Here is a 25,991-nt window from a genome sequence, read left to right as displayed (position 1 = left end):
AAAAATTATGCTGCTCCAATGTGCTTATGCTGTACAAAATAAAGCCTGCTGCAACAGTCCACAATACTGTCCAAACCTTTGCCATTATGTGGTCCCAAAACAGTCCACAAACTTGCTGCATAACCACCACCAAACTTGCCCAAAATGTTCTAACAGAACCTGCTTCAAAAAGTAATAAATCAGTATACCAAGTTTGTTGTTCAAATGCTCTCCAAAATCCCCCCTTAAATCCACCTCAATAGAAAAAAAAGGGGAAAAAAATAGAAAAACTCTGCTCTAAATATCACAGCTACCTCCAAATATTAAATTCTCTTCACCAAATTTCTTCAAACCTGTGCATAAAGCCAACAACTCATAAACCTCAACCACCTTCTGTAAACTCACCATTAACCTCATCAACAAACCTCAATCAACAACCACAACGATTCATCAATCTCCACATCGATCATCAACGCTCAACAAGCAACCTGCACCAACGAACCGAATCGGAACAGGAACAGGAACAGTTTTCACACAGCGAATCAGAAGGACGCGAGAAGAAGAGAGTCGAATTCAACTCACCTGGATTTTCGCCGGGATCCGTCGCCGGACTAGCTCCGGTTGGGTAATCTTCTTCCGTTTTTTCTTTGCAATGTCAATACTGTTGTGTTTATTGTGCTTCACTGTTTGAAACCCTACTGTTTTTGAGTTCTACTATTTTTGTTTCTGCTTTGATTGTTATATAATGTTCTAATGTTTTTGTTTTGATGAACCATATGAAAGTGTAATATGGATAATATGTTTTTTTTTTGGGTTACATGTATATGATGTAAGTTACATCATATACCTCTGTTTTTGTTATATGGTTTTTGTATAATATTTTTTTACTGACTTAAATGTTTTTGTTATACTTATTATGATAATATCTATTTGAGTGTTCAATTTTTATTTTTATTTTTATTTTTATTATAGAATAATATGGTAACATCTTCTTCTACACTGAATTTTACTTCGGATGCTATGTGTTCAAATCTTCAAACTGATCGGTAGTAATGCTAACATAGGATGGCAATATAATCATTGGAAGGACTTGAGCAACAAGAAGAATGTGACATGTGATTTCTGAAATATAACAAGTACTAGAGAAATTAGTAGAGCAAAATTGCATCAATTATCAATTCAGGGTGATGTAGTTCCTTGCTTGAAAACACTTGATGTTAAAGCTATATTACATGTTGGTTTGGTTGAGAAAGAGAGAATTAAGAAAGGAATAATGTTAGTGCAATTAGATGCGGATGATACAAATGATATCGAGGAAATAAGTAGGATTCAAACCAAAAAGAGACTTGCTAAGACCTCTTCAATGACCGTCAAGAAGACGAAAGGACCATTGAATTTGGTGTTTAAGAAGCCTAAGGACACAAGCATCAATAATGCGTGTGATAAAGAATGGTCCAATATATTGAAAGGTTTTTATCAAGTATAATCAAGCTTTGACTGAAAGGTTTAAAATTCGCGTAAAATAGATCCTATGGAATTTTACAAAATTAATTTTCACACCGAATGGTTGGTGGAAGAGATGGAAAAGGTAGGAGATGATGGTGAACCTATACAAGACTTGGTTCATCCAAATCATGATTTAACTTGGACTCAACTTGTCGATGCAAGTGGGGCTAATGATTCTTTAATCTAAACTAGGAGATCAAGTCAACTTCAAGTTGGAAATCCATCTAGGTCAACAATGACACCTAGAGCAACAATAGTTCAACAAGTGGTGGCCGAAGAAGTTGAAGAAGTTGGAGGAATATTTTGAAGAAAAAGGATGATCTATGATTTCAATGTTTACCTATACATATAACTGGAATTCCCTATTGGAACAACTTTTTTCAAGACTAACTCATTATAAGCAGGAAGTAGTCATTTATTGTAACAAGCATTTTTCTGCAGGGAAAGACAATACAGAAAAGCTTAAGTAATTATTGGAGGGATAACTATTACAATCATAATAAAAATGCAGACTACATTACTTTGTTTAGATCACATCTACCATCAACTACGCGATAAGGATAATCGGTGTCAATACCACCATTGTTTATGATGAACTCAAAGGCATAATTGTTTATGATGAACTCAAAGGCATATTTCTTTTCTCCGCCATAAGTAATGCCTTTGAGTTCATCATAAACAATTGTGGTATTGACAGCAATAAGAATTATCTCTATCGTGCCTATCGTGCTGTCGATGGTAGATGTGATCAAAACAAGGTAATTTAGTCTTATTTTTATGATGATGGTAATATTTACCCCTTAATAATGGCTTAGTTTTCTCTTTTGTCTTTTGATCAGAAAAATTATAGAGTTGTTACAATTGATGACTACGAACAGGTTCCTGCTGATGACCAATTAGCCTTGAAAAGAGCAGTTACAAATCAACCAATCAGTGTTGCTATTGAAGCAGCCGGTAGACAATTTCAATTATATGTATCGGTAAGTTTCTTCATTTGAAATTTCACAAGTAACAAGTCATTTGAAATTTCAATTGTCAGACTCTCTTTTACCTATCTATGTGAAATATTTGTTTTTTGGCTTAGTATATATACTACTTCCATTTTCGTCTCAACTTTTAGAGGCCTTTATGTAGATTATTCACAGTTTAATCATGACACAACAAATAGAGATCACATTTAACCACCGTTTAATTGTGACAAACATTTTATGAACCCTTTTTAGCTAAGGTATACTTGTGATAAATTTTAGACCTTGTGCGATAGTCCGTCTTGCACCCTCTTAAAGACGGTCTTGACTACATGTCTCGAATTTTGAATAGTATATTTACCGAAAGATGTGAGACATCATTAGACCATGGTGTAACCGTTGTTGTGTATGGAACAGAAAACGGAGTTGATTATTGGATAATGAGGAATTCATGAGGTAAGAGCGGCAGAGAAACAAGTTATGTAAAAATGGAGCGTAATTTAGCAACGAGCGTGTCAGGAAAATGTGGAGTTGCAATTCATTCTTCCTATCCTATAAAGAAGGGCCAAAATTCTCCAAATCCCGGACCATCTCCTCCTTCACTTGGGAACCCACCATCTGTTTTTAGTAAATTTGTAGTACATCCTACGGTTGTGCTTCGGGAACTACTTGTTGTTGTTCATTTGGATTTGGAAAACTATACTTCTCATGGGGATGTTGTCCTCTTGAAGCTGCAGTCTGTTGTAAAGACAAATCAAGTTGTTATGCTCATGACTATCCAATTTGCAACATAACTAATTATGCACTATTTGAATTGGTTTGTATTGCAGAGTAATGATAATCCGTTTGGAGTAAAGGCAATGAAGAGAACTCTTGCTAAACCGCATTGGACGTTTGGAAGTCAGAATAGGATGAATGTTGCTTAAGTAGACTATGATTAACTTGGTACTCATTTTCTTTCATTATCTTACTGTTAAAAGGCTACATATATATAAAACAATAAACTTATGTCATTCTAATGCAGACAGATTTTCATGCAGAATTATGTAGATCTGTGTTTGTTTTTTGTTGGTTCATGTATTTGTATTCTAAAATTTCTACCTACAATCATACATTTGATTATTGTTTAGAACTTGTAGAGATTCTGAAATATGGTGATTTATTTATTCACCTGTTAGTTTATAAATGTCCTATTGACTTCCACTCAGAGTAGTCATCATAGTTAAGACTCGATGTCATGATCATCCATACACATATCACCTTTGAGATAAATTATAGTGTTTGTTATATAATATTGTAAAAATTGCTTATGATTTTAATTGTGAGTTTATTAATGTGAACATGCCTTTTGTTATCATTATCCCAAACTCTGATGTGGTTACTCCTTCAAAGGCTCCAAACAAAGATACTATGGTTTTCCTTGGAAAAACCTTGCATCAAAAATGAAAAAGATGCTGTTATAGTCATATATATTCAGACCTATGATGCATAGGTAAGGGTACGGTACCCGTACCCGGTGCGGGTACTGGTAATGATACAGGATACGGCATTTTAAAAAAATTAAGGTACGGATATGTTTAGAAAAAATAAGAGTTTTCTATAAAATGTATGAGTAAAATAACTAAATTGTTAGGTTCATAATAAAATATCACTAAAAAAGTTTTAAAAGATCAAAATAATGTTAAGATATAATAACAACAAAAGTAAAATACATAAATATACTATATTGATATTTGAATAAATCATAAATTTCACTCAAAATTGAATAATGATTAAAAAGTACCACGAGTAACCATACTTCAGAGATTAAGACTCAACAAAGCATTAATATTCTGCCACAATTTTAGAGTTTGCCAAACTGATATATTTTTAGAGCAAGACAATACAAGATGAGCAGTAGTTTCTGGAATATTGGGCCCGTTTGTTTTGGCTTTTTTTAAAAATGATTTTTATAGTGTTATTAAATTTTGTGAAAAAAATTTTTACAAAGAAACTTTTTATAAAAGCTTCAAATGAAAATTTTGTTTGAATAGTTATTCTTAAAATGTGATTTTAGGTATTTCATCTATTTATGGGAAAAAAATTTGGATATCAAAATTTCAAAAAATCACTTAATTTTGAAGCTATTTCAAATAGATTTTCATAAAAATCATTTTTGAAATACAACTTTTTAAAAAAATTATGATTTTGACTAAATTTTGGTCTTCAATTATGTATGTTTATGTTATAGGATGTCAAATTAAGTGTTTCATTTTAGAAAAATCGAATATAAAAAAACTTGTAATATTTTGAAAAACGGTTTTAAAAAATCCATTTTCAAAAATACAAAAAAAAAATCCATTTTTTTAAAGCTCAAACAAACTGGCCCATTATTACTCTAAGAAAAATGAGTATCAAGATGAATCCATTTCTCTAACATTCTACCTCTGGTGAAGATGCATTTACATTCCCAGGACAAGCATTTAATACCTTTATTTCAAACATTATTATTTCCCACTAAAGAAATTCATAATTTTTCAATCTCATCCCCTGGTGTAGATGGAATAGGAAAAAGATCATAAAATAGGTAGGAAGAGATTGAAATACCGATTTAATAAGGGCTTTTTTTCCTGCTTTTGATAAAGATTACCACCCCCATTAATTAGTATTCTCGCACACTATATCCTTTATGAATTTAAAGAGATCATTCACGTTGTCTCATGATAGATGTGAGTCTCAAATATTTTATTGTACTTCGGAAATTTGTGATTTTGAAGATGCTAGTTACACTCCCTTTTATTCCTACACTAGAATTCCTGCTAAAACATACATTGAAAAATAATAGGTGAGAGTTGTTTCACATAATGTAGCTTATAAGTTTGGAAGCTCTTACTCTTCTTCTCCATCGTTTGATCACACGCTCTCCATTAAACTGTAAGATAACAATTATATGTTGTGGAATCTTCAGGTGGAAGGCCGAAGGCGTGATTCTCTCGCATAAGCTTCACAACCATGCGGTGAAACCTAAAATACCTCTTATGTTCAAAACAGACGAAAATCTTCTTTGAAACATCATCTAAATGGAATACGAAACATGGATAGTACAAGACCAAGCTCTATTCACGCGGTTGCATTCAACAATCTTTGAAACGATGCTCCCGTGTTTACTTTCCTGTAAATGGTCCTATGAGGTGTGGGATAATGTTCACAGGCACTTCACAACGATTATGAAAGCACGCGTGAGACAATTGCGCATTAAACTCAAAACTACAAAGAAACTCAATCGTTCTGCATCAGAGTTTGTTCTTCGCATCAAAGCAATTGTAGATTCCCAGCTTTTCGTAGGTGGTTACATATCTGAACAAGATCACATTGATGGTATCCTAGATGGACTTCCGAACGAATACAATTCGTCTGTGATGCAAGTGTACAATTGTCTTGAACCTCGTATAATTTACAATATTGAAGCACTAATATACGTTTAAGAAGCTCAACTTGATATGTTCAAGCAAGAACTTTCGGTCTCTAATGTCTCGGCAAACCTAGCTCATAATGAACCTTCTTTTGTTCCTGGAAGTCATAACATGTGTTTAGAGGTTGTGGTTGTTTTAGAGGAGGAAGCTCAAGAAATAAACCAACACGCGCAAGCCAACTCTGTGGTAAATATGGACACACTGTGTTTAAGTGTTGACACAAGTATGATGAATACTTTGTCTCTGCAATAAACAATCAAGGTGTCAGTGAAAATGTGTATGTGAATGAAAGTCAAACCAATGGTGAAATGTATGGTACATAAGGTAGCTCTAACACTCGAACTACAACGATGGATACAACAGATCCACAACCCAAATGAGGTTTGCAGACTCGGATTCTTCCTATCACTTTACCTGTTTTGATTCTATCATACAACATAAGTCTGCATGCTTAGACATTGATAAAGTTCAAATAGACAATGGTCAAACTCTTTCTATTAACTCTATTAGTTCATCATGATTTGTTCCTCAGTCTTCACCTAATAGTAAGCTAGTTCTTAAACATATCCTTCACGTGCCTGACATAATTAGAAATTTATTGTCTATTTCGAAATTTGCCGAAGACAACTATGTCACTTTTGAATTTCTCGCTAACGAGTGTTTTATGAAATCTTAGGTTTCTAATTAGGTTGTCCTTGAAGGATTTCCCGATGAAAATGGAAGTATTGCTTTCCTCATATTTATTTGGCTCAGTCAAAGGCTTATGGTCTTGTTTCTATTACATCTACTAGTTGTAATTTTAGTCATAGGTCTGCTCTAGAAGGTTATAATTCTTATGATGATTTTTCATTATGGCACTATAGATTAGGACATGCCAACTTTCAAACTGTTAGACATTTACTTCATTTGTGTAATATAAAAGTCAATAAATATATACCACGAATTTGCAGTTCTTGTTGTTTAGGTAAGGCTAACTGAATTCATTCCCCTAGTTTTACTAGTGTCTATAGTGCACCTTTTGATGTTGTGTATACTGATCTTTGGGGTCCTGCATCATTCATGCTTAAAACCAGATTCTAATACAATATTAGCTTTGTTGATGCATGCATTAAGTATAATTGGGTTTACTTTCTTAAACTCAAACTTGATGTTATGACTACCTTCAAATGGTTTCATACTTATGTCATGACTTAGTTCCAAACTAATATCAAAGTTATGCAGTATCTGATCTAGGCATATTACATAGACTCGCGTGTCCATGTACGTCACAAGCAAATTGTTGATATGAGGCTCATTCTCTTGGCCCATGTTTTTATTTCTTTATCTTATTGGGATCAAAACCTCACTATGGCTATTTACATAATTAATAGGCTTTCTATTACAGGTTTGTCTAGCTTCACCCTCTCTACAATGCCTTGCACAAGAAGCTAACCAATTACAAGTCACTCAAAGTGTTTGGTTGCTTACATTTTCCATCTCTTCGACCTTATAATCGACACAGACTCTAATTTAGAAGTCACAAGTGTGTGTTTTTAGATGTGTCTCCTAAACAAAAGGGGTTTAAATGCCTTAATATAAATGGCCGGTTTTATATCCAAAAATGCCTCATTTAATGAGTGCAAGCTTCCTTATTCTACTTGATTTCCTAGTGGCACAAATAACTTGCAACAAGTGAGTTAAGCCTACCTCTGCTCCTTACATGGACACATGGCATGCCAAGATGCTCAATACCACTTACTTCATACTATGACTCTGGTTTTCTTAAAACAACAATGCGGTCCTTCTTGGACCAATAAACCGAGGAGTAAGCTTCCTTGACATCATGGCATCCCTAACACAGGTCACCAGAGTGACTCGATCATGAATACATGATCTCCCTCTTGAAACTCAAGATCTTTCCTCCTCTTGTCATGGTAACTCTTTTGCCTACTCTGGGAAGCTTTCATCTTTTCTCGAATCAGCTTCACTTTATCAATAGTTTGTTGGATAATTTTTGGTCCAAGCACTACACTTTCACCAGATTCATGCCAACACAAACGTATTCTACACTTTCGTCCATACGATGCTTCAAAAGGCGCCATCCTAATACTAGAATGGTAATTGTTATTATAAAAAACTCTATCAGTGGCAAATGACTATCCTAAGCACCTCTTTGTTTGAGAACACAAGCTCTTAACAAATCCTCTAATGACTGAATAATCATCTCCGTATGACCATCTGTCTGTGAATAGGGGTGGCAAAACGGACCATGGCCCGCCGGGCCGGCCTGCGCACCCGCCAAAAGCTGGCGGATTGGGTTGGGTTGGGATTTTGGGCCCGCCGCCCACGAAAGTCCGCCCCGACAAAACCCGCCGCCCACCAAAGCTCGCCCCACCAAAGTCTGCCGCCCGCTAAAATCTGCCTCGCCTATTCGTTCAGTCCGTCTCGCCTTAAGCCCATCCTTTTTTATTTAATTCTAGTAATTCCAATTCTTCATGGTTTTATTTTATATATTTATTTGTAAATATATATTATTTTTTAAGTAAAGTTTGTTAAAAAGATGTTTTTATAAAAAATTGTTTAAAAAAATAAGTGAAAAATTTAATTAAAAGGTAAAAAAGGCTATTAATCTATTAATAAAATGAAAAAAATATAAAAAGTAGGCGGGAAAGCCCACCGCGCGTCAACCCGCTATCTTAGCGGGGCGGGCATGATTTTTATGCCTATTTCACTTGGCGGGCTTGCCCGCCCTGCTTGCTTTTTGGCGGGCTTAAGGCGGGGCGGGCGGCCCGTTTTATCACCCTTATTTGTGGATGATAACAAAACTCAACCTCAGCTTGGAACCCAAAGCCTTTTGTAGACTCTCCCAAAATCCGGATGAAAACCTCGAATCTCTATCAAACACAATACACAATGAAACTCCATGCAACTTCATAATCACACAGAGGTAAATCTCTGTCAGCCTCTACAAAGAAAAACTGATGTTAATCGGAATAAAATGTGTCAACTTCGTTAGTCTATCAACAATCACCTAAATGGCATCATGCCCTCTCGGAGTATTCGGCAACCCAGTTACAAAATCCATATAAATGCTATCTCATTTCCACTATGGAATATCCAACGGTTGCATCATTCCTGCAAGCTTTTGGTGTTTCACCTATGACTTCTAGCAAGTCAAACATGCATACACAAACTGAACCACATCACGCTTCAGTCCCGACCACCAAAATATCTTATTTAAATCCCGATACGTCTTAGTAGCTCTCAGATAGATACTTACACTACTTAGATGACTTTCCTCTAGAATCATCTTTTTCAAATCAGAATTATCAAGTATATAAATTTAACCTCGGAATCTCAACACGTCATGCTCATCTACTTTAAAATCACCATTTTCATTCTGATTACTCCCATCCATCAAGTCTACCAACTTCACCTTCAATTTCTGACTCTCTTTTATATTATCCAGAAAATCATTATTAATCTTCAACATACCCAACATTACACTCTAAAGTGTCAACTCATAGATCAAACTCAAGTCTTTGAACTGGTCAATTAATTCTAACTCTCTAACCATCAACGCAGACATACACTACAACAAATAATGTTTTTTTATTACGAAGATTTTACCATGTACAATAAAAAACTGTGGGTACATGTGATCGGAGCGTCTTGTTTTATTTAAATAAAATCGAAATGAATATGTTACCTCGGATTTAAATAAAGCGACATAAATATATGTCTAGGGTTTGAGGTTCGATTCCCAGTTCCTACTATTTAATATTTTATATGGATCCAAAAAGGTGCCTTTATTTTTTTAAAATTTTTACGACAGATATGTTACCTCAGTTTTCTATAAAATCGAGATAAAAACATCCTAATTTTTTATACTTTTTGCAAAAAAAAAGGTTTTTTTTTTATAGATTTTACGTCGGCTATGTTACTTCGGTTTTTTAGATTAACCAAGATAAATACTCTTTATCTTTTTAATTCCCTAAGTGTCTAAATTAATTTTCGAGCCCTAACGAAAGAAAATTACTTCTCCAATCAACGAAAGAACACTTCTTCTCCAAGGAGTCATATCGAACGAAAAAACTCTCTCATCATTAATGTAAAAATTCTTGTCCGTAGTATGTTATTATTGTTCTTGTTGTTGTTCTTCTCCATTACTGTTGTTGTTATTGTTGTTATTGTTGTTCTCCACTACTGTTGTTCTTGTATTGTTCTTCTTCATTACTGTTGTTCTTGTTTTTCTTGATGTTGTTGTTGTTGTTCTCCATTACTATTTTTCTTTTTGTTGTTGTTGTTGTTCTCCATTATTGTTGTTATTGTTATTGTTTTCCATTACTATTGTTCTTGTTGTTGAGAAGCATTATTTTATGGATCATAGTTGGGCATCTTCGCTACGTTCATTTCTTATTCAAATTTTGTGATAATAACTTTGGGTTGTTTTAGGTTTTGATTTTGGTGTTTTGGATGGTTATGCAAACACCTGCTTTTATTAGAAGAAATATTGGTTAACGTGCAAACTGCCTTGAAGGCTATGCATCAAGAATCTAGGAAAGACAACAAGAATGAATATGGGAAAGACAACAAGATAATTTACTGTAAGTTATAATTTTTAGGTTTTAGATTTTGTGTATGAAGCATTGGTGTGTCATTCACATTTCCTTTATTTTTGTTTTGTTGCAACTGTGTTCTGGTTTTATTCAGTTTTAGTAGAATATAACCATATGATGAAAGCTAAGAGATTAGTGTGTATGAAATCATAGAATGAAATCCCTAAATTAGTTGTAACCTTAAGATGACAGATAAGAAACCATAGAATAAAATTTTTATTAAATAAAATTACAAAAAAGTCATTTTTTTATTAATCATATCTAAATTCTCTGCTGAGAGAAAGTTTGACAAGTATAATCTGCTTCATAATCATCATCAGAATTGATGATGACTGGCCTTTTCATCTTTTTTCTTCTTGATCTCCTCTTTCTGAGAGCTCTCGTGACTCTGAAAGATTCGGTAGCATGGTCTCTTTCAACGGCTTAGACCTTTACATCCACATCAGCTTCTGTTCTCTCAGTATTGGATAAAGTACACATTTTATGTTTTGGTTCTTCCTCTTCTTTGATTTCTTTGGATAAAGTTTTAGCAGAAGTACTTATTTTGATTCTTCCTCTTCTTTGATTTCTCTAGATGAAGTTCTTTCGTTTTTATATTGATTCTTCTGATTCTTCCTCTTCTCTGATCTTTGAAAATCTAAAAGCCAATAGATTTCACGCATGTCAAGTTTCCTTCTAATTATTGCTTATTTAATTCTCCACGGTTTCTTATCTTGGAAGTTGAAATGATCTTCTGGTTGACTAGCTATCTTGAGCTGTTGAATGATTACATCTCTTTGTCTTTTCAAAATTATTTTTCCCTTCTTTTATATTCCTTCCACTCCTTCTTACACATAATTTTACGTAATGATTTGTACATTGTAGATTGTTTGGTTCCTACTGGAATTGTGTCATTGATGTTATTCTTGTTCTTGTTGTTCTTCTTCTTATTGTTGTTCTCCATTATTATTGTTGTTGTTGTTGTTGTTCTTCTCTTTTTGTTAAGAATATTTATTTATTACCTCGAACCCACATGCAGTTAACTTTACCCCTCGACATTTTGATGACCGAGGTGATAAGGGGTAGCTTTTCAAGACACCTTTTCGTTACCTCGCTTTCGTTGTCGAGGTCAAACGCATTTCGCGTCCGACGTTAGATGTGTTTTTGTGGTAGTGATATGCAAAGACCTCCGGCTTAAAGAATCTGACACGACATTAGCTTTACCAGAATGATAATTGTAACACCCTTCTAAAACCCTGGGGAAAATATAACATAAATAAGAATAAGATATCATGCATATTATTTCAAGGGTGTCACACATAATTCAAAAAATCATAAACAACTGTCATGCTCAATAACACTTTAAATATAGTTCATGTTTCTATAGCTCAACACATTCACTTTCGCAGCGGATTCATATTCGATCAGACAAAACACATTATTTTCTCATAATTATTTCACTTCAATTAAACTTAGGCATAATCGCCAAACATCACATAATTTTATTAAGATAACATAATAGAAAAGAATACAAGGTATCCTTCAAAATATGAATCAACAACGTTCCCCGGTATTACATAATTAGAGCACGACACAAAACCTAAAAATACTAAACGAATAAATAAAGGAATAGCTCCACTACTAATCCTTACAATGTATAACAACATAAAAAAAAGAATTCATCACACTTCAAACATACATGTATTCAACACTTTTTAAATACATATCACATGTTTACACATACGACATAACTTGATAAATTCAAGATACCAAGTAATACAATCACAATTATCAACAAAGTACCAATTTACACAATTAGCACACAAACACACCAAATGCAATTCACATCGATACATGTGACTCCAATGCGACTCAATGCATGTGGTACCATGTTATCCTTAACGGATTTACCGCCTCTCTCATATCCAGACAAATAACCACCAAAATAAGTCCATCCTCTAGACTTCAAACCCATCTCCACAGTTTGGGACAAGTAAATAGCTCCCACGGAACTACCGAACATTGCCTCTTTGTCACCTAATAAATGGATGCATGTGAAAATATCGACCACCGTATGCAATTAAGACCATCTCTCAATCTTAATTATACAAGCATATATCTCTCCAATTTATCACATATGAATTCATCACACATTTGCACAAACATACACGTAATCATGTTATCAATCACACATGAAAACATCATCACAACATTCACCAAATCCACACATCACCAATAACAAGTAGCAAACAAAGCTCAACAATGTTATTCTCGAGTAATCATAATTCACAACATACATACATGGAAAACTCAAGTATCATGTTATCACAAAGAATTGATTCAAAAGTCATCCAAACATTAATTCACAATATATATATATACACCCATACGTATCATTTTACATAACCACGCAATTATTAAATCACCTACTTCCAACAAAGTTATTTTTATTGAAAAGAATATCACGCTAGCTTCCTAACGCTTCGAACAGGGACTGAAAGTGGAGTTACAGTTTGAAAGTTATGAATTTTTCAAAATTTCAAAAGTCTGCCCAAACAACGGTACCCGATTCCCTCTAGAATGGGTACCCATATACCAATAACCGATTACCACTGCACCATGTAACATCCCGAAAATTATTATTTAATTAATTTAATTAAGTTTTAAATTAATTATTCGAAATTAGCATTTTATTGAAATTAATTGGAAATAATAAAATGTTAGTTGTTGGGCCATTGGTGGAGTTAGTAATGTGGGGGTGTTAATATGAAGGAGCCCATTACTAAATTATGCTATGTTTTCATAAAATAAGAAAATAAGAAGAATTTGAGAAATAGAGGAGAAAAACCTAACATGGAGAGATGGAGAAGTCATGGACAAGAGCATTTTCGTATTCATGATGCAGCCCTCACAAAATGGGTCATAACTCTTTGCTCGTAACTCCAAATCAGGTAATTCTTGAAGATTCGGATTCTACACGAAATTTCCTTCGATTTGATATATTAATTCGTGTCAGGGAGATTCTCTATGAGGGAGAAAAGCGGGTTTAAAGATTGGGGATTCTTGCTGAATTTGAGGGAAAAAGAGGCTTACGGGTTTGATGGAGAAGAAGGGAAAAAGTCCAGATTTTTGGCTAAGGTAAGGGGGGACTCTTCCGGTTAATATCTTTTATCGTATTATAGATGATGGGACTGATTTAGATGCATTGTTTGTGTCAATTTGTGATATGTTAGGTTGGGGTTTTGGGATGATCTTGATGGGAATTGTTTGACGTGATGAATTGTATGATTATATGGCTGTTATGATGATTGAATGATCCTCTTTGTGTGTTATATTTGTGTTATAACATGTATGTGGCTGATATGGTGGTATTTGAGGTTCATGATATAACTTGATTTGGGTTTTGGGGATTTTGGGATGAATCCCGTAATGCTGTCAATCGATGTGAGATCTTTGGTTTTTGCCAGTTCGCGCCGCGAAGGTGGGTGCGCGCCGCGAAGGCGGAGTAATTTTCTCGTTCCGCGCCGCGAACCTGTGTTTGCGCCGCGAAGGCGTGTTTTCTATTCGTTACGCGCCGCGGACTGTGGGTGGCGCCGCGTGCTGTAGCGATAATTGTTTTCTTTGAAAAATGTAAAGATGTGTAACTTTCAAACCGTATGTCCGTTTTAGACGCCGTTTTGGACGATGTTCCTTAAATTGAATGTTCTACCATATGAAATGAATAAAATAATAACAACTTGATTTTATTTTAAAAAGTATCATTTTCTTCAAATGTGGTTTATTCTGGTTTTGCATAACTGATGAGATGCAATGGTTGTGGTGTGCATAATTGGATATGTGCAATGATGTATGTTGTGATAATGTGGTTGCTTCTGTCAATTGTGCAAATGGGTATTATTGTTGTTGCACTGTATGATGAATGATTTACCTGTTATGAGGTTGTGGTTGTAATTGGTGTTTGTTATACATATATTGTTGATGTGAAATATGTATTTTATTGTGGTTGAGAAATAGCATAACTGTGTATGGCTATTGATTATTGTGGTGGTTGATGATTATGACATTTGGTTGATTTATGTGGGTGTTAAGCATGTTATGGTTGATACATGCATTCATAATCATTATGTGGCTGATCCTTGACGATGGTGGATCAGTGGTAGCTAATTCCCATTGTGTGGAATTAGTGAGTGGGTGTTGCCGTATCCTTGACGATGGTGGATCGGTGAGTTGGGTTATCCCAGATTTTGGTACCACATGCATATAGTTGCATTTGCATTAGGCTACTTGTGGTATTATAACATGAATGGAAGATTGTCCAATGTTATAATATGTGATGATTGTGTAATGGTTATGATTTGTTTGGATGAATTATGGTGTTGTCTCTTGGTAATGTATTCTAATTGTTGTTGTGTGTTGATGAGTACTTCCTGACAATCTGAATATAATGAAATTGGATGAATAATGTGACTATGATGTGTTATTGTTTATGATTCGATAACATTTGTTAATTGTGAATGAGACTCACCCTTACTTTGATGATTTCAGATTGGCGAGTAGCGGCTTTTGGCTCGGTGAGGATTAGCTCATGAGTCAGTTTATTGGGTATAGCGTCGGTGTCATGCTCTGATATTGTAACACTGGGGGAACGTTAGTTTAGAGTTTATGATGATACTCTATTTTGTTGTTATTGGAGTAATTTTGTGAGATATTGCATAGATGATGTTATGCTTATCTGTTGATTAATGTTCCGCTGTATAGAAACATGATTTTGTTAAATGGATGATTTTCCCCTAAGTGAAGCATGACAATTGATTTATGATAATTTGTTTTAAATTGAATTGTGGCACCCTTGTTTTCATGTTTTACTCTGAATTATTTTATTAATTTCCGCGGGGTTTAGAAGGGTGTTACAATAGTGGTATCAGAGCAGGTCGGTCCGTCCGGCCAATTGTTGAGTCAGTTGAGTTGCGCGACAGTTGTATATTGTCGGCATTTTATTCCTTGGTACGCGACATGTGAGTGAATCACTGTCGGTACTTGGTTGTTTGTTGCAGGTGTTGGATTGAAACAAGTGGGGGAGAAGCTTCGCTTCTCGGTTATGTTTCAGTTGTAAGAAGATTGATTCAGTAGGCTGTTGTTGGCAACAGTGCGAGCGTTGTCGGAGTTTGTTGTTTTCCGAATTGAAGGTGACTTGGAATTAAGACTTCACTGGGAATTGAGTTGGAACATCTTGAAGGAATATGATTAGAGGTAATTGACAATTATTGTAAGAGAAGGAAATTGGAAAGTTGCAATGTGTCAGCTCTGCTGGTGTGCTGCGAAGCTGTCAGTTGAGTAGCCTTACGACTCAGAAGAGGTTCAGCTGCAAGTTTGCGAAGAGGATTGATGTAGTAATGTTTCAGAAATTGCGCTTCGGCGATGGGAAGTGTTGCTCAAGTTATAATGATGTTTGGAAGTAAAGAGATATGATAAGGGGCTGTTTGGAATGTGATAGAGTTGAAGAGAATGAGTTTTGGAGAGAGATTTTCGTAAGCAAAACGCAGGAAAATTGCTGAATAGCTGCGGAACTTCGAAAATTCATAACTGGAGTTCTGGACATCCGATTTGAGTTCCGTTTGAAGCGTCGGAAAGCTAACGAGATGAACTTTGTTATAAAAATGGTTGCAGCAGCTGTAACATAATTAATTGTGACAGGATGACGTTGGAAGGAGGCGAAGTTGCGGTTACTCTTGTTCTTATAACTAGACTTGTTTATTGGTACTGCACGGGATGTTAGTGTCAGTGTTGAGTGGATCGAAGGAATAATTAGCAGGTTTGTTGAGGAGTAATTTTAAGAATTGAATTTACCAATTGAGAAGTTTTGGATATATCGTATAGAGTGTCGCTGCATGATGTCGGTGTTGCATTTTTCGGGCAATGATTGGAAAATTCATATCTTGGGTTCCGAGTGTCGGATTAATGTGCCGTTTGAACCTACGAGGAGGAGGGATTGTGTTCTAACTTATGGAAGAGTTATAAATACGGTAGAGTGACCCTATGAGGAGAGGTTCTGAAGTCGGTTATAGAAGCGTGAAACTTGTTGAATAAGAATGCCTACTACCGCGATTGTTTGAAACGACGTGGAGTAGAACATGTTGTTGATGAATAAGTTGATGAGATGTTCGGTCACAAAGATGATTTGAATACCGATGGATTTTTAGTGAATGAGTAAATTAGTAGTAAAGGTGAAGTAAACTTTAGAACCCTGGGAATCGTATTTGTGATGGCAAGGTAACGATAAGTATAAAAGAAGGATTGTAGGGAATTTCTAACATTGTTGACGTGAGGGAGACTTTGTTGAGATTCCGAGTGGGATGATAATTGGACGTGAAGGATGTAATAGAATTTGGATTAAAACCACGAGTTATGAATGTTGTGCTATTATGTTGCGTAAGAAGTCTTTAAAATGTCGGTGCTAATGATGAATGAGTTGGATTTAATTGGACAATTTAGAGACTTGAGTTAGTATGTGAAGGCACTTCTAATAGTGTTAGCTTGGGTATGCTAAAGATGACTAGTGGTATTCTTGACGAGATTAGAAAAGGTCAGAAAAATGATGTTGAGTTGATCGATAGGTTAACTTTGAATTACCAAGGTAAAGGCGGTGAATTCAGAATCGATGGGAATAATATAATGAGGTTGAGTGATTGGATTTATGGTTCTGATGTTTTGAGCTTCGGAAGAATATCCTAGAAGAAGGACACCGTAGTGGATTATTGAACTATGACGATGTTAATGAGTTTGGTGCAAACTCGGAAATGGACACTATTATGTAGTAACGACGGTTTATGCTTAAATATGATTTTCAACTAATATTGACAAATTTAGGACTTGATCACCCTAAATCTCTTGTTGGTAGTAGATGGAATCATATAGAAGAGATAAGCTTGTTTTGTTACCTTAATGGTTTAAGATGCGATGAATACTAAGTCGTGAGAATAATCACTCACTATGTTGTGTGAACTTATGAAGAAGTGAATATGGAAGAGTGCAACATGGTGGATGATGACTTAAGACGGGCAATCAGAGTCGCGCAGCGAAAGTGTGATGTGGAGTATGTTATGAGTACTACTCGCGGGAAGTAAGGAATTAATATGTCGGAAGCCTACATAGAGAATATGTATTGATCTATATGTTGGATTTAGAATCCAGTGGAGGTAAGGGTGTCGTGTCGAAGAATTATAACTCTTTTGAATAATTACCGAGATGATGAATATGTTATTACGGTTGTACGTAGTTAACGAGTATATATTCGGCGAAATTAAAACGACGAGTTGATACTATATGATGCTATAATAATCTTGTTTCGTTGTTAAGGTGGTATTGTGGATTCCAGATATAATGAGGAATTACACTCTATGAAGGACGGAGTTGATTTGATTCTTAGTAGAGAGCGTGACTTAGTTGAGCTTTTTGTAAGCGATGGTGTACTGAGGCTGATGAGTGTGTACTTGTTCTGACGGTTAGGATGTTTAAATAGATGAAGTGAATCAGGAATTTGTTTTTGAGTGCGAGTAAGTATTGATGAGTGGTGGACTAGTACCATGGATGGTAAGGAATGATTCTTGAAACGAATAAGTAAAGAGAGTCGAAATCGGGTAAAACGCATAAATCTATTTGGTATAGATGATTGTGATGAGTAGTCAGAGTAGTGCGGAAAAAGCGGAATGTAACATGTTGGATAATTACTGGTGTGATTTAAGAGGAGTCAGACAATTGGAATTCAATAGTATGAGAATATGAGTATTGAGTTTCTTGAAGGAAGCAGTTGGTGAAAAGTGTAAGTATTATTTTATCACTCAGATGGAAGAGTGTGTCTAAGGTTGGTACGTTTGGTAGATAAAATGCATCACTGCAGTGTTGATCAACGTGATCATACCATGGTTGCATAATTTTAGTATTCAGTTATTGGGCGTATTGTATGGGTTGTACCTCAATGTTCTATTGTTGTTAACCTTTTTGGAGATATGGCGAGTGGTACATCTTTGAGGTAGTCGAATGCGACGTGAGAGCTGAGATTGAACGCACGAGACATGTTTCTGTTGGTTATGTCAGATGAATTTTGAGGATCGGCTAGGCAAATGTTACCGGGGAACTGGAGAGTCAGATGAAGGACTCCTATCCGGAACTTTTCACTCGAAGTATGTTTTCGAGGACGAAAACTCTTCTAGTGGGGGAGAGTTGTAACATCCCGAAAATTATTATTTAATTAATTTAATTAAGTTTTAAATTAATTATTCGAAATTAGCATTTTATTGAAATTAATTGGAAATAATAAAATGTTAGTTGTTGGGCCATTGGTGGAGTTAGTAATGTGGGGGTGTTAATATGAAGGAGCCCATTACTAAATTATGCTATGTTTTCATAAAATAAGAAAATAAGAAGAATTTGAGAAATAGAGGAGAAAAACCTAACATGGAGAGATGGAGAAGTCATGGACAAGAGCATTTTCGTATTCATGATGCAGCCCTCACAAAATGGGTCATAACTCTTTGCTCGTAACTCCAAATCAGGTAATTCTTGAAGATTCGGATTCTACACGAAATTTCCTTCGATTTGATATATTAATTCGTGTCAGGGAGATTCTCTATGAGGGAGAAAAGCGGGTTTAAAGATTGGGGATTCTTGCTGAATTTGAGGGAAAAAGAGGCTTACGGGTTTGATGGAGAAGAAGGGAAAAAGTCCAGATTTTTGGCTAAGGTAAGGGGGGACTCTTCCGGTTAATATCTTTTATCGTATTATAGATGATGGGACTGATTTAGATGCATTGTTTGTGTCAATTTGTGATATGTTAGGTTGGGGTTTTGGGATGATCTTGATGGGAATTGTTTGACGTGATGAATTGTATGATTATATGGCTGTTATGATGATTGAATGATCCTCTTTGTGTGTTATATTTGTGTTATAACATGTATGTGGCTGATATGGTGGTATTTGAGGTTCATGATATAACTTGATTTGGGTTTTGGGGATTTTGGGATGAATCCCGTAATGCTGTCAATCGATGTGAGATCTTTGGTTTTTGCCAGTTCGCGCCGCGAAGGTGGGTGCGCGCCGCGAAGGCGGAGTAATTTTCTCGTTCCGCGCCGCGAACCTGTGTTTGCGCCGCGAAGGCGTGTTTTCTATTCGTTACGCGCCGCGGACTGTGGGTGGCGCCGCGTGCTGTAGCGATAATTGTTTTCTTTGAAAAATGTAAAGATGTGTAACTTTCAAACCGTATGTCCGTTTTAGACGCCGTTTTGGACGATGTTCCTTAAATTGAATGTTCTACCATATGAAATGAATAAAATAATAACAACTTGATTTTATTTTAAAAAGTATCATTTTCTTCAAATGTGGTTTATTCTGGTTTTGCATAACTGATGAGATGCAATGGTTGTGGTGTGCATAATTGGATATGTGCAATGATGTATGTTGTGATAATGTGGTTGCTTCTGTCAATTGTGCAAATGGGTATTATTGTTGTTGCACTGTATGATGAATGATTTACCTGTTATGAGGTTGTGGTTGTAATTGGTGTTTGTTATACATATATTGTTGATGTGAAATATGTATTTTATTGTGGTTGAGAAATAGCATAACTGTGTATGGCTATTGATTATTGTGGTGGTTGATGATTATGACATTTGGTTGATTTATGTGGGTGTTAAGCATGTTATGGTTGATACATGCATTCATAATCATTATGTGGCTGATCCTTGACGATGGTGGATCAGTGGTAGCTAATTCCCATTGTGTGGAATTAGTGAGTGGGTGTTGCCGTATCCTTGACGATGGTGGATCGGTGAGTTGGGTTATCCCAGATTTTGGTACCACATGCATATAGTTGCATTTGCATTAGGCTACTTGTGGTATTATAACATGAATGGAAGATTGTCCAATGTTATAATATGTGATGATTGTGTAATGGTTATGATTTGTTTGGATGAATTATGGTGTTGTCTCTTGGTAATGTATTCTAATTGTTGTTGTGTGTTGATGAGTACTTCCTGACAATCTGAATATAATGAAATTGGATGAATAATGTGACTATGATGTGTTATTGTTTATGATTCGATAACATTTGTTAATTGTGAATGAGACTCACCCTTACTTTGATGATTTCAGATTGGCGAGTAGCGGCTTTTGGCTCGGTGAGGATTAGCTCATGAGTCAGTTTATTGGGTATAGCGTCGGTGTCATGCTCTGATATTGTAACACTGGGGGAACGTTAGTTTAGAGTTTATGATGATACTCTATTTTGTTGTTATTGGAGTAATTTTGTGAGATATTGCATAGATGATGTTATGCTTATCTGTTGATTAATGTTCCGCTGTATAGAAACATGATTTTGTTAAATGGATGATTTTCCCCTAAGTGAAGCATGACAATTGATTTATGATAATTTGTTTTAAATTGAATTGTGGCACCCTTGTTTTCATGTTTTACTCTGAATTATTTTATTAATTTCCGCGGGGTTTAGAAGGGTGTTACACACCAAAGTCAAAAAACCAAATTTTTATGCTTTTAAACTCAATTCCAAACCAATTCCAAAACCCTAAACCTCTTCTATCAAGAACTCAATATTTCATATCATCAACACAACATATATGTATCAATTACTAACATCAAAATATATTTCTAACATCAATTTCATGGATTCTCAACAAAACCTAACATGTCAAAATCTAGAAATTAAAATATCCAAATCCTAACATGTTACTAACCGTTGCATAAAATCATATATCACATAACAAGATGAAGACCACCCTTACCTTCGTTCAAAATCTTCAACCTAGAGTTGTCTCCTTCTTCTCTCTTTCTCTTTTCCTTCTTTCTCCTTTTTTCCTCTTTTCTTCACTTCTCTTGTTTTTTCTTCTTTTTCCTTACTATCTTTCTATTCTTTGTTTTAGTTAACCCTTACTATTTTATTATCTAAAATGGGCTTATTAAACCTCACCCCTACATTTTCTTATCCTAACATATTACTAGGCCCAATTAATTGTTTTATTATTTTCACACCCAATAACCCAGCACACATAATATATATGTCACATATATCCAAATTTCAATTAATTATCATATCACATAATAATTAATAAAACAAATAAATAAGAAAATAACTAATAATAAAACAAACAACTCAGGATACAACTCCATCATCTTACTCTCGAGTTCCCAAGTCACATTTCCACCTGTCGGTCCTCCCCAAACTACCTTCACCAAGGTAATCTCTTTACCATGAAGTTGCTTCAACTCCCGACCCTCAATCCTCATAGGTAAAGTCTCCACAGTAAGGTTATCCCCACTTGCACATCATCTACTTGGACTACATGCGAAGGATCCATAATGTACCTCCTCAACTGAGACACATGGAACACATCATGAAGATTAGCAAGCGATGACAACATAGCAATCTAATAAGCTACCTCACCTACTCTCTTCAAGATCTCATAAGGACCAATAGAACGTGATGTCAACTTATGCGACTTCAACGCTCGACCAACACCCGTGGATTGGAAAAGTTCCCTCCGCCACGTGGATTCCCCGATTTCGACCATATTATTTAACTTTTATATTTTGTATATTATATAATTTATAATTATAAAAGTTTACATAAAAAATATTAATGTATTAGAAAATGAAGAGTCATTAGTGAAATATTTTATTTTTATTTTTTATTGTATAATATATTGTTTCACTACCTAAGTACCTAACTCTAGAAAGTGCATCCAATACATAGAATGTACACACCATCTCATCCTTTTATTGTTTCAATTATCTTTATTTCTTCCATTCACCGCCTCCTTCGTTCTCTTCATCATCACAACAACCACTCTCTTTTGTTCATTGTACTTATGATAATTACTCTTCAAATATATGCTAATAACGAAATACTAGTGTCATAGTTTTGATAAAAAATGTATAGAATTTTTTTTAAAATTCGATCTCCTTGGATCTCCGTGGGGATGGAGATGGGGGAACATATTCCCCCGTGGTGGGGATTGGGGATGGGGAATAAATTTAGGGGCGGGGCGGGGAGCGAGGAAGCATCCTCCGAGCATTCTCTACCCCGTTGACATCCCTGCTCCAACCTCAAACTTAAGTGCTTTCCTCTTTTTATCGTGATAACTCTTCTGACGACTCTGAGAAGCCTTCATCTTCTCCTGAATCATCATAATCTTATCCGTAGCCTGTTTAAATATCTCATGTCCAACCACATCACTTTCTCCCTACTCGTACCAACACAAAGGCGTCCTACACCTTCTACCATACAAAGCCTCAAACGGAGTCATTCCAATACTCGAATGGAAACTATTGTTACAAGTAAACTCAATAAAAGGAAAATAACTTTCCCAAACACCTCCTTGTTCCAAAACACAAGATCTCAAAAGATCCTCAAGTGAGTGAATTGTCCTCTCTGTCTGACCATCAATTTGCGGATGATACGCCAAACTCAAACACAACTTAGTACCCAAAACACTTTGTAAACCTTCCCAAAATCTTAAAGTAAACCCCAGATCTCTATCGGACACAATGCTATATGGAATATCACGCAAACAAACAATCCTCTAAACACCGGCAAAAACAAGAAAAGAAGAGCACCCTCTTCAATTAACATCCACACCTTCACTACGAATTACTTGCGTGTTACCCATGTAAAGGCAACATTCAAATAAAAAGGGTGAGATATCAAAATAATCTAAAGGAATGCATAACAATAAGTAAATACGAATAATTTCATGCATAGTAACCCATTCCACCTATTCAACTTCAATGCCATCAACAACGCACCATTTACACATCAATTATGTAATATAACTTTCTTACCATAATCACAATTATGTAACATCAACAATAAAAACAAGTATGCAATGCATAGAGACTCAACACCAAAGACTCAATGTCTGTGGTACCATTTTATGAACACTCAAGTTCTGTGCTCTGGTCCCCACCATAGGCACGAAGTACATCAAAACACACTCAATGCATACAATGGGATAAAGGCTCACCAAAAAACGTTATCATCACCATAGGTAACGCTTCATTGATTCCCACCTAGAACCAGTTGCTCGCACCCAATCTCCACCATAGGATTGAAGTTCACCAAAACAGACCACCGTATAAATACCAATGATGCATGATACATAATAGACATGCAACATCAACAATGTACAATGACCTTCACCTTAGTCAATGTACCACGCTAATGTTGGTCACCATGCTTCGAACACATGGAGTAACAGTTCAAAAACATCATCATACAATATAACGAGCAACAATAATACATTTATGATTATGTCACACCACAACATAAACAATACAAAGCACTTACCACCACCACACAACAAATTATTCATTTCCAGGTACATAAACCATTTTTTGAATAATTTTCGCCGCGTCAGCTATCCAATGCTTCAAACAACACTCGAATCGGACATCCCGAACTAAATTTATGAATTTTAGAAGTTTTCAAAAATCAGCCAGAACAGTGGTAACCGGTTACGCTAAAAGACGTAACCGGTTATGGGCTCGAAAACAACTCAGAACCCCATTTTTTTCATGTGGTAACCGCTTAAGCCAAACTCCATAACCAATTATGGACTTAAAGACAGTCCAGAAACACATTTTTCAACGGTGTAACCACTTACCACCAAATATGTAATCGATTACACCGTTAGTAGAAGAACTTTTCTACTATTTTTCAAAAACAAAATCACTTCTCCCCTCACCCAAAAACCCCCTTTTTCATACAAATCGCGAATCACATTATTTTGCACCAAAAATCAATTTTCATGAACATTACAACTCAATTCCTTACACCCCAAAACATCCATAACTTAAGTTTTGACTTTTACCTTGCAACTTCCGTCAACGACACAACATTAATATCATACAATTCCATCAATCATATGATTTCAACAGCAACAACCACAATAATTCAACATTTCATCATCAATCACAAAAACAACATGTCCACATAATTCATCAAGCAATCATTCAACCCAAACACATAAAATTTGCAACAATATTCATACTGTAGAGAGAAGAAAAACATAAACCTACATAAACATAATCTTCCCACCATCATCATACAAACCCTTTAGAAGATTGGAACTCCTACCCTTAATTTTGAGTTCCAAGCAAAAGCTTTTCGACCTCTAACAATGGAGATTCTTCCTCAAGTCCTAACCTTGCTCGTCCCTCTTTTCCTTCTCTTTTCACGTACTGTCAGATTATGATCTCTCTAACCCCTAATTCCCTCATTATATTATTATTATTCTCTTATTAATAAAATAAAATAAAATAATGATTTAATCTTATTATTACTAGTATTATTTAATCTATTTAAATTCTAATTAAATAATTATAGTAACAAAATACTCTCTCACCCTTATATCTCTACACAATTACTCACACACCCCCGACACCTTCAACTCTAATTTTTTTAAAGATTATGACTCTACACCGAAGGGTCCCCAAATACACCAAATAGCACACAACGTCACACAAATCAATTATAAATAATTAATTAATTAAGTCAAGGCGTTGCAACAACGGCGATGTCAAAAAGCATTATAGGAAACAAAAAGACCTTTTCCCATTGGAGATGATTGCGATGAAAACGATGATTGACATGACCATTGATTGTTGTTTCCAAAGAGTGGATTTGAAACAAATAGTAAACTTTTGGTAAAGATGGTGAATAATGAGCTTCAAAGCTGAATAGAGATATGTATAGTCTGTAGCAACATGGAGAGAAAGTTGAACGAGCGTTTCAGCACAACTAATATTTCTCGCACCAAAAAAGAAAACAATTGTGTAGCTCGTGATTTATTAATGTTTATCAGATCCGATATAGAGTATGGATCGAAGAGGATACATTTACAATTAATGTATGAAAAATTTCCCAATTAACATAATTTAGTTGTTGTTAAAAAAAAAAAATCATGCCATTTGAAGGTGTATTTGAATGATTTTTTTTAGGGTGTGTTTGTTTGAAGGTTGGAAAAAATATTCCTTGAAATATTGTCATGGGAATGCAACATTCCCATGTTTGATTCAAGTTTTAAAAAATTATTCCAAGGCATTTTTTATTCTCATGATTCTTATTTACACATGATTTTTCTATTCTTATTCCAAGGCTTTAAGGGTGGAAATATAACATTCTCATGGGAATAAGTTCAGCCAACTCTAACTTTTCACTATCACTCACATTTGTTAATATTTTTTATTTTTATATATATTTTTAAATTAAGCAAATTTTATCATTATTTCTAAGAAACTAAATTCTTACCTTGGAATAATATTCCAAAGAATACGAATCCTGAGAATATCATTTCAAGAAATAATTTTTCTAATCTCGGAACAAACACACCCTTAAAGAAAAAAGGTATGAATATATGTACATAAATTTTATCGACATCACTTTAAAAATAAATAATCTAAACCGAAAAAATAAGATAAAAGGCATATGATTTATAATAAAA

At 35.0% G+C, this 25,991-nt stretch overlaps 1 pseudogene; it reads left to right on the top strand.

Annotated features, from left to right (window-relative positions):
- The first annotated feature begins 1,691 nt into the window (after window positions 1-1,691).
- LOC131660845 (cysteine proteinase mucunain-like) lies at window positions 1,692-8,069 on the top strand (annotated as a pseudogene).
- Window positions 8,070-25,991: the final 17,922 nt, after the last annotated feature.

Source organism: Vicia villosa, linkage group LG3 (assembly GCF_029867415.1).
Source record: "Vicia villosa cultivar HV-30 ecotype Madison, WI linkage group LG3, Vvil1.0, whole genome shotgun sequence".
NCBI lineage: Eukaryota > Viridiplantae > Streptophyta > Magnoliopsida > Fabales > Fabaceae > Vicia > Vicia villosa.
The sequence above is the reverse complement of the archived record's forward strand: the minus strand, read 5'-3'. Positions and strand labels throughout refer to the sequence as shown.